The sequence below is a fragment of the Balaenoptera borealis genome, assembly GCF_965194805.1.
Source record: "Balaenoptera borealis genome assembly, contig: HAP1_SCAFFOLD_1380, whole genome shotgun sequence".
NCBI classification, from domain to species: Eukaryota; Metazoa; Chordata; class Mammalia; order Artiodactyla; family Balaenopteridae; genus Balaenoptera; species Balaenoptera borealis.
This window is the reverse complement of record NW_028122841.1, coordinates 126,554-141,225: the sequence shown is the minus strand read 5'-3', so window position 1 is coordinate 141,225 and position 14,672 is coordinate 126,554.

Genomic DNA, 14,672 nt, shown 5'->3' with positions numbered 1-14,672 from the left:
GTTTTGTGAATTGCAGTGCCCTGAACCTCCATTTTACAACTCGCGTTTTTGGGAGCTGGCCGCAAAAGCGCAGGATGGCTTCAGGCCCTGTTCTGGTTCCGGGGGGCAGGCTGAGCCTGTGGTTAATTCTTCTTCCTGATGGGAAAATAGAGTGACCTGTGCCTGTCCCAACACCAAGAGCTAGTCTCTCATTGGTTCCACGTCTTCCCGTTCATCCTCAGGACAAATTGCAACCTGTACGGAACAGGAGGTTAAAGGTGCTGATGCTCCAAGGAGGGAGATTGCTAGTAAAGTGGCTGGAATGGCGAACCCGGGCACAAGGAGATGAGAAATGAGGTGCGTTTTAGAAACCTTTCCCCATCACACGGTGTACCATCTTCTGGGTTTCTCATGCATGGTTTCGATGTAGGAAGATGCCCTTGAACCTGGAGATTTGGGACCCATGCGATGGGTACCACGCAGTATTACTTTAAAGGGGCTGCGTTTGCTCACCCAACCTCACCAAACCTCTCAGCCCCAAGAGTGTCCACCCTTATGTCTCATCCAGCTGTGGGTCTAGATATGGTCAATCCAGGTTGCATCACAGCCCCTGAACGCATTGTGTAAGAATTTCGCTCTCTTTCACTGTTTTGTTTCATGGGTTTTTCAAAGTAATTTATTTTTATAATGGGGTTTAGCTGCTTTTCACTGCTGTGTTTATGCCGCTTTACACCCACTTGACACACTAACAGAGAGATATCAATACATAGGTTTTAAGATTATTACTAGTCAGATATATTCTTGTGCGGTGAATAGGGCGTGTTGAGTCCAGTTCTCTGAGCAAGGAGTAGGTCTTGTCTATTACATATTGGGTTTATGGAACGGTATCTGAGCTAATTTGAAACCCTTGTTTTATGTATCACCCCACCTCACCTTTCCCATTAAGCAGCCATAGTGTGTTTTCTGCATGTGTGACTCTGTTCTGTTTTGTAATTCAGTTCAAGTGTAACGGTTTTTACATTCCCTCTATAAGTGATACCTTATGAGAAGTGTCCTTTTCTGTGTGACTTATTTCACTTAGAATCGTCGTACCTAAATCCACTCATCATGCTGCTACTAGCCTTATGACATTGATTTCATGGCTGAGTGATATTCCATTGTACATAAGGACCACAACTTCTTTATCCATTTTTCTTTTTCCTGGGATATTGAAGGTGGAATGAAGTGGAGGTCCTTGTCAACAGAGCAGTCCTAAACTTTGGGGTGCTTGTGTCTTGCTGATTTTTAATTTTCCCAATTTATACCCCCATGAGTGGAAGTGCCCTATGCTCTCTAAGCTGTGTTTTTTAGATGTTTCAGGACACACCGTACTCTTCTCCAGAGTGGCTGTTGGCAATTTACATCCCGCCCATCAGTGTACCAAGGATCCCATTTCTCCATGGCCTGTCCTGCATTTCTGGTTTTGACACTTTTTTCAGCATGGCCCTTTTAACCGATGGGAAGCGAGACTTCTTTGTAGCGCTGATTTGCCTTTCCAGGTTGCTTGGTTGGCCAAAAAGGGCGTATGCGTTTTTTCCTGAATATATTCAGGAAAAAACGCATACGCCCTTTTTGGCCAAGGGCATCATTGTTAACGTTTTGCCGCTTTTCATGTGCTTTAAAGGCGATTCGAATCTACCTCCTGAAATCTTTTTCCTGCAATTCTGCCTTGATTTCAAATCCTCTTCTTTGCCTTCCCTCAATATATTTGTGCACGAGAGTTATCATTTATAACTCTGCAGTTTTGTGAATTGCAGTGCCCTGAACCTCCATTTTACAACTCGCGTTTTTGGGAGATGGCCGCAAAAGCGCAGGATGGCTTCAGGCCCTCTTCTGGTTCCGGGGGGCAGGCTGAGCCTGTGGTTAATTCTTCTTCCTGATGGGAAAATAGAGTGACCTGTGCCTGTCCCAACACCAAGAGCTAGTCTCTCATTGGTTCCACGTCTTCCCGTTCATCCTCAGGACAAATTGCAACCTGTACGGAACAGGAGGTTAAAGGTGCTGATGCTCCAAGGAGGGAGATTGCTAGTAAAGTGGCTGGAATGGCGAACCCGGGCACAAGCAGATGAGAAATGAGGTGCGTTTTAGAAACCTTTCCCCATCACACGGTGTACCATCTTCTGGGTTTCTCATGCATGGTTTCGATGTAGGAAGATGCCCTTGAACCTGGAGATTTGGGACCCATGCGATGGGTACCACGCAGTATTACTTTAAAGGGGCTGCGTTTGCTCACCCAACCTCACCAAACCTCTCAGCCCCAAGAGTGTCCACCCTTATGTCTCATCCAGCTGTGGGTCTAGATATGGTCAATCCAGGTTGCATCACAGCCCCTGAACGCATTGTGTAAGAATTTCGCTCTCTTTCACTGTTTTGTTTCATGGGTTTTTCAAAGTAATTTATTTTTATAATGGGGTTTAGCTGCTTTTCACTGCTGTGTTTATGCCGCTTTACACCCACTTGACACACTAACAGAGAGATATCAATACATAGGTTTTAAGATTATTACTAGTCAGATATATTCTTGTGCGGTGAATAGGGCGTGTTGAGTCCAGTTCTCTGAGCAAGGAGTAGGTCTTGTCTATTACATATTGGGTTTATGGAACGGTATCTGAGCTAATTTGAAACCCTTGTTTTATGTATCACCCCACCTCACCTTTCCCATTAAGCAGCCATAGTGTGTTTTCTGCATGTGTGACTCTGTTCTGTTTTGTAATTCAGTTCAAGTGTAACGGTTTTTACATTCCCTCTATAAGTGATACCTTATGAGAAGTGTCCTTTTCTGTGTGACTTATTTCACTTAGAATCGTCGTACCTAAATCCACTCATCATGCTGCTACTAGCCTTATGACATTGATTTCATGGCTGAGTGATATTCCATTGTACATAAGGACCACAACTTCTTTATCCATTTTTCTTTTTCCTGGGATATTGAAGGTGGAATGAAGTGGAGGTCCTTGTCAACAGAGCAGTCCTAAACTTTGGGGTGCTTGTGTCTTGCTGATTTTTAATTTTCCCAATTTATACCCCCATGAGTGGAAGTGCCCTATGCTCTCTAAGCTGTGTTTTTTAGATGTTTCAGGACACACCGTACTCTTCTCCAGAGTGGCTGTTGGCAATTTACATCCCGCCCATCAGTGTACCAAGGATCCCATTTCTCCATGGCCTGTCCTGCATTTCTGGTTTTGACACTTTTTTCAGCATGGCCCTTTTAACCGATGGGAAGCGAGACTTCTTTGTAGCGCTGATTTGCCTTTCCAGGTTGCTTGGTTGGCCAAAAAGGGCGTATGCGTTTTTTCCTGAATATATTCAGGAAAAAACGCATACGCCCTTTTTGGCCAAGGGCATCATTGTCAACGTTTTGCCGCTTTTCATGTGCTTTAAAGGCGATTCGAATCTACCTCCTGAAATCTTTTTCCTGCAATTCTGCCTTGATTTCAAATCCTCTTCTTTGCCTTCCCTCAATATATTTGTGCACGAGAGTTATCATTTATAACTCTGCAGTTTTGTGAATTGCAGTGCCCTGAACCTCCATTTTACAACTCGCGTTTTTGGGAGATGGCCGCAAAAGCGCAGGATGGCTTCAGGCCCTCTTCTGGTTCCGGGGGGCAGGCTGAGCCTGTGGTTAATTCTTCTTCCTGATGGGAAAATAGAGTGACCTGTGCCTGTCCCAACACCAAGAGCTAGTCTCTCATTGGTTCCACGTCTTCCCGTTCATCCTCAGGACAAATTGCAACCTGTACGGAACAGGAGGTTAAAGGTGCTGATGCTCCAAGGAGGGAGATTGCTAGTAAAGTGGCTGGAATGGCGAACCCGGGCACAAGCAGATGAGAAATGAGGTGCGTTTTAGAAACCTTTCCCCATCACACGGTGTACCATCTTCTGGGTTTCTCATGCATGGTTTCGATGTAGGAAGATGCCCTTGAACCTGGAGATTTGGGACCCATGCGATGGGTACCACGCAGTATTACTTTAAAGGGGCTGCGTTTGCTCACCCAACCTCACCAAACCTCTCAGCCCCAAGAGTGTCCACCCTTATGTCTCATCCAGCTGTGGGTCTAGATATGGTCAATCCAGGTTGCATCACAGCCCCTGAACGCATTGTGTAAGAATTTCGCTCTCTTTCACTGTTTTGTTTCATGGGTTTTTCAAAGTAATTTATTTTTATAATGGGGTTTAGCTGCTTTTCACTGCTGTGTTTATGCCGCTTTACACCCACTTGACACACTAACAGAGAGATATCAATACATAGGTTTTAAGATTATTACTAGTCAGATATATTCTTGTGCGGTGAATAGGGCGTGTTGAGTCCAGTTCTCTGAGCAAGGAGTAGGTCTTGTCTATTACATATTGGGTTTATGGAACGGTATCTGAGCTAATTTGAAACCCTTGTTTTATGTATCACCCCACCTCACCTTTCCCATTAAGCAGCCATAGTGTGTTTTCTGCATGTGTGACTCTGTTCTGTTTTGTAATTCAGTTCAAGTGTAACGGTTTTTACATTCCCTCTATAAGTGATACCTTATGAGAAGTGTCCTTTTCTGTGTGACATATTTCACTTAGAATCGTCGTACCTAAATCCACTCATCATGCTGCTACTAGCCTTATGACATTGATTTCATGGCTGAGTGATATTCCATTGTACATAAGGACCACAACTTCTTTATCCATTTTTCTTTTTCCTGGGATATTGAAGGTGGAATGAAGTAGAGGTCCTTGTCAACAGAGCAGTCCTAAACTTTGGGGTGCTTGTGTCTTGCTGATTTTTAATTTTCCCAATTTATACCCCCATGAGTGGAAGTGCCCTATGCTCTCTAAGCTGTGTTTTTTAGATGTTTCAGGACACACCGTACTCTTCTCCACAGTGGCTGTTGGCAATTTACATCCCGCCCATCAGTGTAGCAAGGCTCCCATTTCTCCATGGCCTGTCCTGCATTTCTGGTTTTGACACTTTTTTCAGCATGGCCCTTTTAACCGATGGGAAGCGAGACTTCTTTGTAGCGCTGATTTGCCTTTCCAGGTTGCTTGGTTGGCCAAAAAGGGCGTATGCGTTTTTTCCTGAATATATTCAGGAAAAAACGCATACGCCCTTTTTGGCCAAGGGCATCATTGTCAACGTTTTGCCGCTTTTCATGTGCTTTAAAGGCGATTCGAATCTACCTCCTGAAATCTGTTTCCTGCAATTCTGCCTTGATTTCAAATCCTCTTCTTTGCCTTCCCTCAATATATTTGTGCACGAGAGTTATCATTTATAACTCTGCAGTTTTGTGAATTGCAGTGCCCTGAACCTCTATTTTACAACTCGCGTTTTTGGGAGATGGCCGCAAAAGCGCAGGATGGCTTCAGGCCCTCTTCTGGTTCCGGGGGGCAGGCTGAGCCTGTGGTTAATTCTTCTTCCTGATGGGAAAATAGAGTGACCTGTGCCTGTCCCAACACCAAGAGCTAGTCTCTCATTGGTTCCACGTCTTCCCGTTCATCCTCAGGACAAATTGCAACCTGTACGGAACAGGAGGTTAAAGGTGCTGATGCTCCAAGGAGGGAGATTGCTAGTAAAGTGGCTGGAATGGCGAACCCGGGCACAAGCAGATGAGAAATGAGGTGCGTTTTAGAAACCTTTCCCCATCACACGGTGTACCATCTTCTGGGTTTCTCATGCATGGTTTCGATGTAGGAAGATGCCCTTGAAACTGGAGATTTGGGACCCATGCGATGGGTACCACGCAGTATTACTTTAAAGGGGCTGCGTTTGCTCACCCAACCTCACCAAACCTCTCAGCCCCAAGAGTGTCCACCCTTATGTCTCATCCAGCTGTGGGTCTAGATATGGTCAATCCAGGTTGCATCACAGCCCCTGAACGCATTGTGTAAGAATTTCGCTCTCTTTCACTGTTTTGTTTCATGGGTTTTTCAAAGTAATTTATTTTTATAATGGGGTTTAGCTGCTTTTCACTGCTGTGTTTATGCCGCTTTACACCCACTTGACACACTAACAGAGAGATATCAATACATAGGTTTTAAGATTATTACTAGTCAGATATATTCTTGTGCGGTGAATAGGGCGTGTTGAGTCCAGTTCTCTGAGCAAGGAGTAGGTCTTGTCTATTACATATTGGGTTTATGGAACGGTATCTGAGCTAATTTGAAACCCTTGTTTTATGTATCACCCCACCTCACCTTTCCCATTAAGCAGCCATAGTGTGTTTTCTGCATGTGTGACTCTGTTCTGTTTTGTAATTCAGTTCAAGTGTAACGGTTTTTACATTCCCTCTATAAGTGATACCTTATGAGAAGTGTCCTTTTCTGTGTGACATATTTCACTTAGAATCGTCGTACCTAAATCCACTCATCATGCTGCTACTAGCCTTATGACATTGATTTCATGGCTGAGTGATATTCCATTGTACATAAGGACCACAACTTCTTTATCCATTTTTCTTTTTCCTGGGATATTGAAGGTGGAATGAAGTGGAGGTCCTTGTCAACAGAGCAGTCCTAAACTTTGGGGTGCTTGTGTCTTGCTGATTTTTAATTTTCCCAATTTATACCCCCATGAGTGGAAGTGCCCTATGCTCTCTAAGCTGTGTTTTTTAGATGTTTCAGGACACACCGTACTCTTCTCCAGAGTGGCTGTTGGCAATTTACATCCCGCCCATCAGTGTACCAAGGCTCCCATTTCTCCATGGCCTGTCCTGCATTTCTGGTTTTGACACTTTTTTCAGCATGGCCCTTTTAACCGATGGGAAGCGAGACTTCTTTGTAGCGCTGATTTGCCTTTCCAGGTTGCTTGGTTGGCCAAAAAGGGCGTATGCGTTTTTTCCTGAATATATTCAGGAAAAAACGCATACGCCCTTTTTGGCCAAGGGCATCATTGTCAACGTTTTGCCGCTTTTCATGTGCTTTAAAGGCGATTCGAATCTACCTCCTGAAATCTTTTTCCTGCAATTCTGCCTTGATTTCAAATCCTCTTCTTTGCCTTCCCTCAATATATTTGTGCACGAGAGTTATCATTTATAACTCTGCAGTTTTGTGAATTGCAGTGCCCTGAACCTCCATTTTACAACTCGCGTTTTTGGGAGATGGCCGCAAAAGCGCAGGATGGCTTCAGGCCCTCTTCTGGTTCCGGGGGGCAGGCTGAGCCTGTGGTTAATTCTTCTTCCTGATGGGAAAATAGAGTGACCTGTGCCTGTCCCAACACCAAGAGCTAGTCTTTCATTGGTTCCACGTCTTCCCGTTCATCCTCAGTAAAAATTGCAACCTGTACGGAACAGGAGGTTAAAGGTGCTGATGCTCCAAGGAGGGAGATTGCTAGTAAAGTGGCTGGAATGGCGAACCCGGGCACAAGCAGATGAGAAATGAGGTGCGTTTTAGAAACCTTTCCCCATCACACGGTGTACCATCTTCTGGGATTCTCATGCATGTTTTCGATGTAGGAAGATGCCCTTGAACCTGGAGATTGGGGACCCATGCGATGGGTACCACGCAGTATTACTTTAAAGGGTCTGCGTTTGCTCACCCAACCTCACCAAACCTCTCAGCCGCAACAGTGTCCACCCTTAGGTCTCATCCAGCTGTGGGTCTAGATATGGTCAATCCAGGTTGCATCACAGCCCCTGAACGCATTGTGTAAGAATTTCGCTCTCTTTCACTGTCTTTGTTTCATGGGTTTTTCAAAGTAATTTATTTTTATAATGGGGTTTAGCTGCTTTTCACTGCTGTGTTTATGCCGCTTTACACCCACTTGACACACTAACAGAGAGATATCAATACATAGGTTTTAAGATTATTACTAGTCAGATATATTCTTGTGCGGTGAACAGGGCGTGTTGAGTCCAGTTCTCTGAGCAAGGAGTAGGTCTTGTCTATTACATATTGGGTTTGTGGAACGGTATCTGAGCTAATTTGAAACCCTTATTTTATGTATCACCCCACTTCACCTTTCCCGTTAAGCAGCCATAGTGTGTTTTCTGCATGTGTGACTCTGTTCTGTTTTGTAATTCAGTTCAAGTGTAACGGTTTTTACATTCCCTCTATAAGTGATACCTTATGAGAAGTGTCCTTTTCTGTGTGACTTATTTCACTTAGAATCGTCGTACCTAAATCCACTCATCATGCTGCTACTAGCCTTATGACATTGATTTCATGGCTGAGTGATATTCCATTGTACATAAGGACCACAACTTCTTTATCCATTTTTCTTTTTCCTGGGATATTGAAGGTGGAATGAAGTGGAGGTCCTTGTCAACAGAGCAGTCCTAAACTTTGGGGTGCTTGTGTCTTGCTGATTTTTAATTTTCCCAATTTATACCCCCATGAGTGGAAGTGCCCTATGCTCTCTAAGCTGTGTTTTTTAGATGTTTCAGGACACACCGTACTCTTCTCCAGAGTGGCTGTTGGCAATTTACATCCCGCCCATCAGTGTACCAAGGATCCCATTTCTCCATGGCCTGTCCTGCATTTCTGGTTTTGACACTTTTTTCAGCATGGCCCTTTTAACCGATGGGAAGCGAGACTTCTTTGTAGCGCTGATTTGCCTTTCCAGGTTGCTTGGTTGGCCAAAAAGGGCGTATGCGTTTTTTCCTGAATATATTCAGGAAAAAACGCATACGCCCTTTTTGGCCAAGGGCATCATTGTCAACGTTTTGCCGCTTTTCATGTGCTTTAAAGGCGATTCGAATCTACCTCCTGAAATCTTTTTCCTGCAATTCTGCCTTGATTTCAAATCCTCTTCTTTGCCTTCCCTCAATATATTTGTGCACGAGAGTTATCATTTATAACTCTGCAGTTTTGTGAATTGCAGTGCCCTGAACCTCCATTTTACAACTCGCGTTTTTGGGAGATGGCCGCAAAAGCGCAGGATGGCTTCAGGCCCTCTTCTGGTTCCGGGGGGCAGGCTGAGCCTGTGGTTAATTCTTCTTCCTGATGGGAAAATAGAGTGACCTGTGCCTGTCCCAACACCAAGAGCTAGTCTCTCATTGGTTCCACGTCTTCCCGTTCATCCTCAGGACAAATTGCAACCTGTACGGAACAGGAGGTTAAAGGTGCTGATGCTCCAAGGAGGGAGATTGCTAGTAAAGTGGCTGGAATGGCGAACCCGGGCACAAGCAGATGAGAAATGAGGTGCGTTTTAGAAACCTTTCCCCATCACACGGTGTACCATCTTCTGGGTTTCTCATGCATGGTTTCGATGTAGGAAGATGCCCTTGAACCTGGAGATTTGGGACCCATGCGATGGGTACCACGCAGTATTACTTTAAAGGGGCTGCGTTTGCTCACCCAACCTCACCAAACCTCTCAGCCCCAAGAGTGTCCACCCTTAGGTCTCATCCAGCTGTGGGTCTAGATATGGTCAATCCAGGTTGCATCACAGCCCCTGAACGCATTGTGTAAGAATTTCGCTCTCTTTCACTGTTTTGTTTCATGGGTTTTTCAAAGTAATTTATTTTTATAATGGGGTTTAGCTGCTTTTCACTGCTGTGTTTATGCCGCTTTACACCCACTTGACACACTAACAGAGAGATATCAATACATAGGTTTTAAGATTATTACTAGTCAGATATATTCTTGTGCGGTGAACAGGGCGTGTTGAGTCCAGTTCTCTGAGCAAGGAGTAGGTCTTGTCTATTACATATTGGGTTTGTGGAACGGTATCTGAGCTAATTTGAAACCCTTATTTTATGTATCACCCCACTTCACCTTTCCCGTTAAGCAGCCATAGTGTGTTTTCTGCATGTGTGACTCTGTTCTGTTTTGTAATTCAGTTCAAGTGTAACGGTTTTTACATTCCCTCTATAAGTGATACCTTATGAGAAGTGTCCTTTTCTGTGTGACTTATTTCACTTAGAATCGTCGTACCTAAATCCACTCATCATGCTGCTACTAGCCTTATGACATTGATTTCATGGCTGAGTGATATTCCATTGTACATAAGGACCACAACTTCTTTATCCATTTTTCTTTTTCCTGGGATATTGAAGGTGGAATGAAGTGGAGGTCCTTGTCAACAGAGCAGTCCTAAACTTTGGGGTGCTTGTGTCTTGCTGATTTTTAATTTTCCCAATTTATACCCCCATGAGTGGAAGTGCCCTATGCTCTCTAAGCTTTGCTTTTTAGACGTTTCAGGACTCACCGTACACTTCTCCAGAGTGGCTGTTGGCAATTTACATCCCGCCCATCAGTGTAGCAAGGCTCCCATTTCTCCATGGCCTGTCCTGCATTTCTGGTTTTGACACTTTTTTCAGCATGGCCCTTTTAACCGATGGGAAGCGAGACTTCTTTGTAGCGCTGATTTGCCTTTCCAGGTTGCTTGGTTGGCCAAAAAGGGCGTATGCGTTTTTTCCTGAATATATTCAGGAAAAAACGCATACGCCCTTTTTGGCCAAGGGCATCATTGTCAACGTTTTGCCGCTTTTCATGTGCTTTAAAGGCGATTCGAATCTACCTCCTGAAATCTTTTTCCTGCAATTCTGCCTTGATTTCAAATCCTCTTCTTTGCCTTCCCTCAATATATTTGTGCACGAGAGTTATCATTTATAACTCTGCAGTTTTGTGAATTGCAGTGCCCTGAACCTCCATTTTACAACTCGCGTTTTTGGGAGATGGCCGCAAAAGCGCAGGATGGCTTCAGGCCCTCTTCTGGTTCCGGGGGGCAGGCTGAGCCTGTGGTTAATTCTTCTTCCTGATGGGAAAATAGAGTGACCTGTGCCTGTCCCAACACCAAGAGCTAGTCTTTCATTGGTTCCACGTCTTCCCGTTCATCCTCAGTAAAAATTGCAACCTGTACGGAACAGGAGGTTAAAGGTGCTGATGCTCCAAGGAGGGAGATTGCTAGTAAAGTGGCTGGAATGGCGAACCCGGGCACAAGCAGATGAGAAATGAGGTGCGTTTTAGAAACCTTTCCCCATCACACGGTGTACCATCTTCTGGGATTCTCATGCATGTTTTCGATGTAGGAAGATGCCCTTGAACCTGGAGATTTGGGACCCATGCGATGGGTACCACGCAGTATTACTTTAAAGGGTCTGCGTTTGCTCACCCAACCTCACCAAACCTCTCAGCCGCAACAGTGTCCACCCTTAGGTCTCATCCAGCTGTGGGTCTAGATATGGTCAATCCAGGTGGCATCACAGCCCCTGAACGCATTGTGTAAGAATTTCGCTCTCTTTCACTGTCTTTGTTTCATGGGTTTTTCAAAGTAATTTATTTTTATAATGGGGTTTAGCTGCTTTTCACTGCTGTGTTTATGCCGCTTTACACCCACTTGACACACTAACAGAGAGATATCAATACATAGGTTTTAAGATTATTACTAGTCAGATATATTCTTGTGCGGTGAACAGGGCGTGTTGAGTCCAGTTCTCTGAGCAAGGAGTAGGTCTTGTCTATTACATATTGGGTTTGTGGAACGGTATCTGAGCTAATTTGAAACCCTTATTTTATGTATCACCCCACTTCACCTTTCCCGTTAAGCAGCCATAGTGTGTTTTCTGCATGTGTGACTCTGTTCTGTTTTGTAATTCAGTTCAAGTGTAACGGTTTTTACATTCCCTCTATAAGTGATACCTTATGAGAAGTGTCCTTTTCTGTGTGACTTATTTCACTTAGAATCGTCGTACCTAAATCCACTCATCATGCTGCTACTAGCCTTATGACATTGATTTCATGGCTGAGTGATATTCCATTGTACATAAGGACCACAACTTCTTTATCCATTTTTCTTTTTCCTGGGATATTGAAGGTGGAATGAAGTGGAGGTCCTTGTCAACAGAGCAGTCCTAAACTTTGGGGTGCTTGTGTCTTGCTGATTTTTAATTTTCCCAATTTATACCCCCATGAGTGGAAGTGCCCTATGCTCTCTAAGCTGTGTTTTTTAGATGTTTCAGGACACACCGTACTCTTCTCCAGAGTGGCTGTTGGCAATTTACATCCCGCCCATCAGTGTACCAAGGATCCCATTTCTCCATGGCCTGTCCTGCATTTCTGGTTTTGACACTTTTTTCAGCATGGCCCTTTTAACCGATGGGAAGCGAGACTTCTTTGTAGCGCTGATTTGCCTTTCCAGGTTGCTTGGTTGGCCAAAAAGGGCGTATGCGTTTTTTCCTGAATATATTCAGGAAAAAACGCATACGCCCTTTTTGGCCAAGGGCATCATTGTCAACGTTTTGCCGCTTTTCATGTGCTTTAAAGGCGATTCGAATCTACCTCCTGAAATCTTTTTCCTGCAATTCTGCCTTGATTTCAAATCCTCTTCTTTGCCTTCCCTCAATATATTTGTGCACGAGAGTTATCATTTATAACTCTGCAGTTTTGTGAATTGCAGTGCCCTGAACCTCCATTTTACAACTCGCGTTTTTGGGAGATGGCCGCAAAAGCGCAGGATGGCTTCAGGCCCTCTTCTGGTTCCGGGGGGCAGGCTGAGCCTGTGGTTAATTCTTCTTCCTGATGGGAAAATAGAGTGACCTGTGCCTGTCCCAACACCAAGAGCTAGTCTCTCATTGGTTCCACGTCTTCCCGTTCATCCTCAGGACAAATTGCAACCTGTACGGAACAGGAGGTTAAAGGTGCTGATGCTCCAAGGAGGGAGATTGCTAGTAAAGTGGCTGGAATGGCGAACCCGGGCACAAGCAGATGAGAAATGAGGTGCGTTTTAGAAACCTTTCCCCATCACACGGTGTACCATCTTCTGGGTTTCTCATGCATGGTTTCGATGTAGGAAGATGCCCTTGAACCTGGAGATTTGGGACCCATGCGATGGGTACCACGCAGTATTACTTTAAAGGGGCTGCGTTTGCTCACCCAACCTCACCAAACCTCTCAGCCCCAAGAGTGTCCACCCTTAGGTCTCATCCAGCTGTGGGTCTAGATATGGTCAATCCAGGTTGCATCACAGCCCCTGAACGCATTGTGTAAGAATTTCGCTCTCTTTCACTGTTTTGTTTCATGGGTTTTTCAAAGTAATTTATTTTTATAATGGGGTTTAGCTGCTTTTCACTGCTGTGTTTATGCCGCTTTACACCCACTTGACACACTAACAGAGAGATATCAATACATAGGTTTTAAGATTATTACTAGTCAGATATATTCTTGTGCGGTGAACAGGGCGTGTTGAGTCCAGTTCTCTGAGCAAGGAGTAGGTCTTGTCTATTACATATTGGGTTTGTGGAACGGTATCTGAGCTAATTTGAAACCCTTATTTTATGTATCACCCCACTTCACCTTTCCCGTTAAGCAGCCATAGTGTGTTTTCTGCATGTGTGACTCTGTTCTGTTTTGTAATTCAGTTCAAGTGTAACGGTTTTTACATTCCCTCTATAAGTGATACCTTATGAGAAGTGTCCTTTTCTGTGTGACTTATTTCACTTAGAATCGTCGTACCTAAATCCACTCATCATGCTGCTACTAGCCTTATGACATTGATTTCATGGCTGAGTGATATTCCATTGTACATAAGGACCACAACTTCTTTATCCATTTTTCTTTTTCCTGGGATATTGAAGGTGGAATGAAGTGGAGGTCCTTGTCAACAGAGCAGTCCTAAACTTTGGGGTGCTTGTGTCTTGCTGATTTTTAATTTTCCCAATTTATACCCCCATGAGTGGAAGTGCCCTATGCTCTCTAAGCTTTGCTTTTTAGACGTTTCAGGACTCACCGTACACTTCTCCAGAGTGGCTGTTGGCAATTTACATCCCGCCCATCAGTGTAGCAAGGCTCCCATTTCTCCATGGCCTGTCCTGCATTTCTGGTTTTGACACTTTTTTCAGCATGGCCCTTTTAACCGATGGGAAGCGAGACTTCTTTGTAGCGCTGATTTGCCTTTCCAGGTTGCTTGGTTGGCCAAAAAGGGCGTATGCGTTTTTTCCTGAATATATTCAGGAAAAAACGCATACGCCCTTTTTGGCCAAGGGCATCATTGTCAACGTTTTGCCGCTTTTCATGTGCTTTAAAGGCGATTCGAATCTACCTCCTGAAATCTTTTTCCTGCAATTCTGCCTTGATTTCAAATCCTCTTCTTTGCCTTCCCTCAATATATTTGTGCACGAGAGTTATCATTTATAACTCTGCAGTTTTGTGAATTGCAGTGCCCTGAACCTCCATTTTACAACTCGCGTTTTTGGGAGATGGCCGCAAAAGCGCAGGATGGCTTCAGGCCCTCTTCTGGTTCCGGGGGGCAGGCTGAGCCTGTGGTTAATTCTTCTTCCTGATGGGAAAATAGAGTGACCTGTGCCTGTCCCAACACCAAGAGCTAGTCTTTCATTGGTTCCACGTCTTCCCGTTCATCCTCAGTAAAAATTGCAACCTGTACGGAACAGGAGGTTAAAGGTGCTGATGCTCCAAGGAGGGAGATTGCTAGTAAAGTGGCTGGAATGGCGAACCCGGGCACAAGCAGATGAGAAATGAGGTGCGTTTTAGAAACCTTTCCCCATCACACGGTGTACCATCTTCTGGGATTCTCATGCATGTTTTCGATGTAGGAAGATGCCCTTGAACCTGGAGATTTGGGACCCATGCGATGGGTACCACGCAGTATTACTTTAAAGGGTCTGCGTTTGCTCACCCAACCTCACCAAACCTCTCAGCCGCAACAGTGTCCACCCTTAGGTCTCATCCAGCTGTGGGTCTAGATATGGTCAATCCAGGTGGCATCACAGCCCCTGAACGCA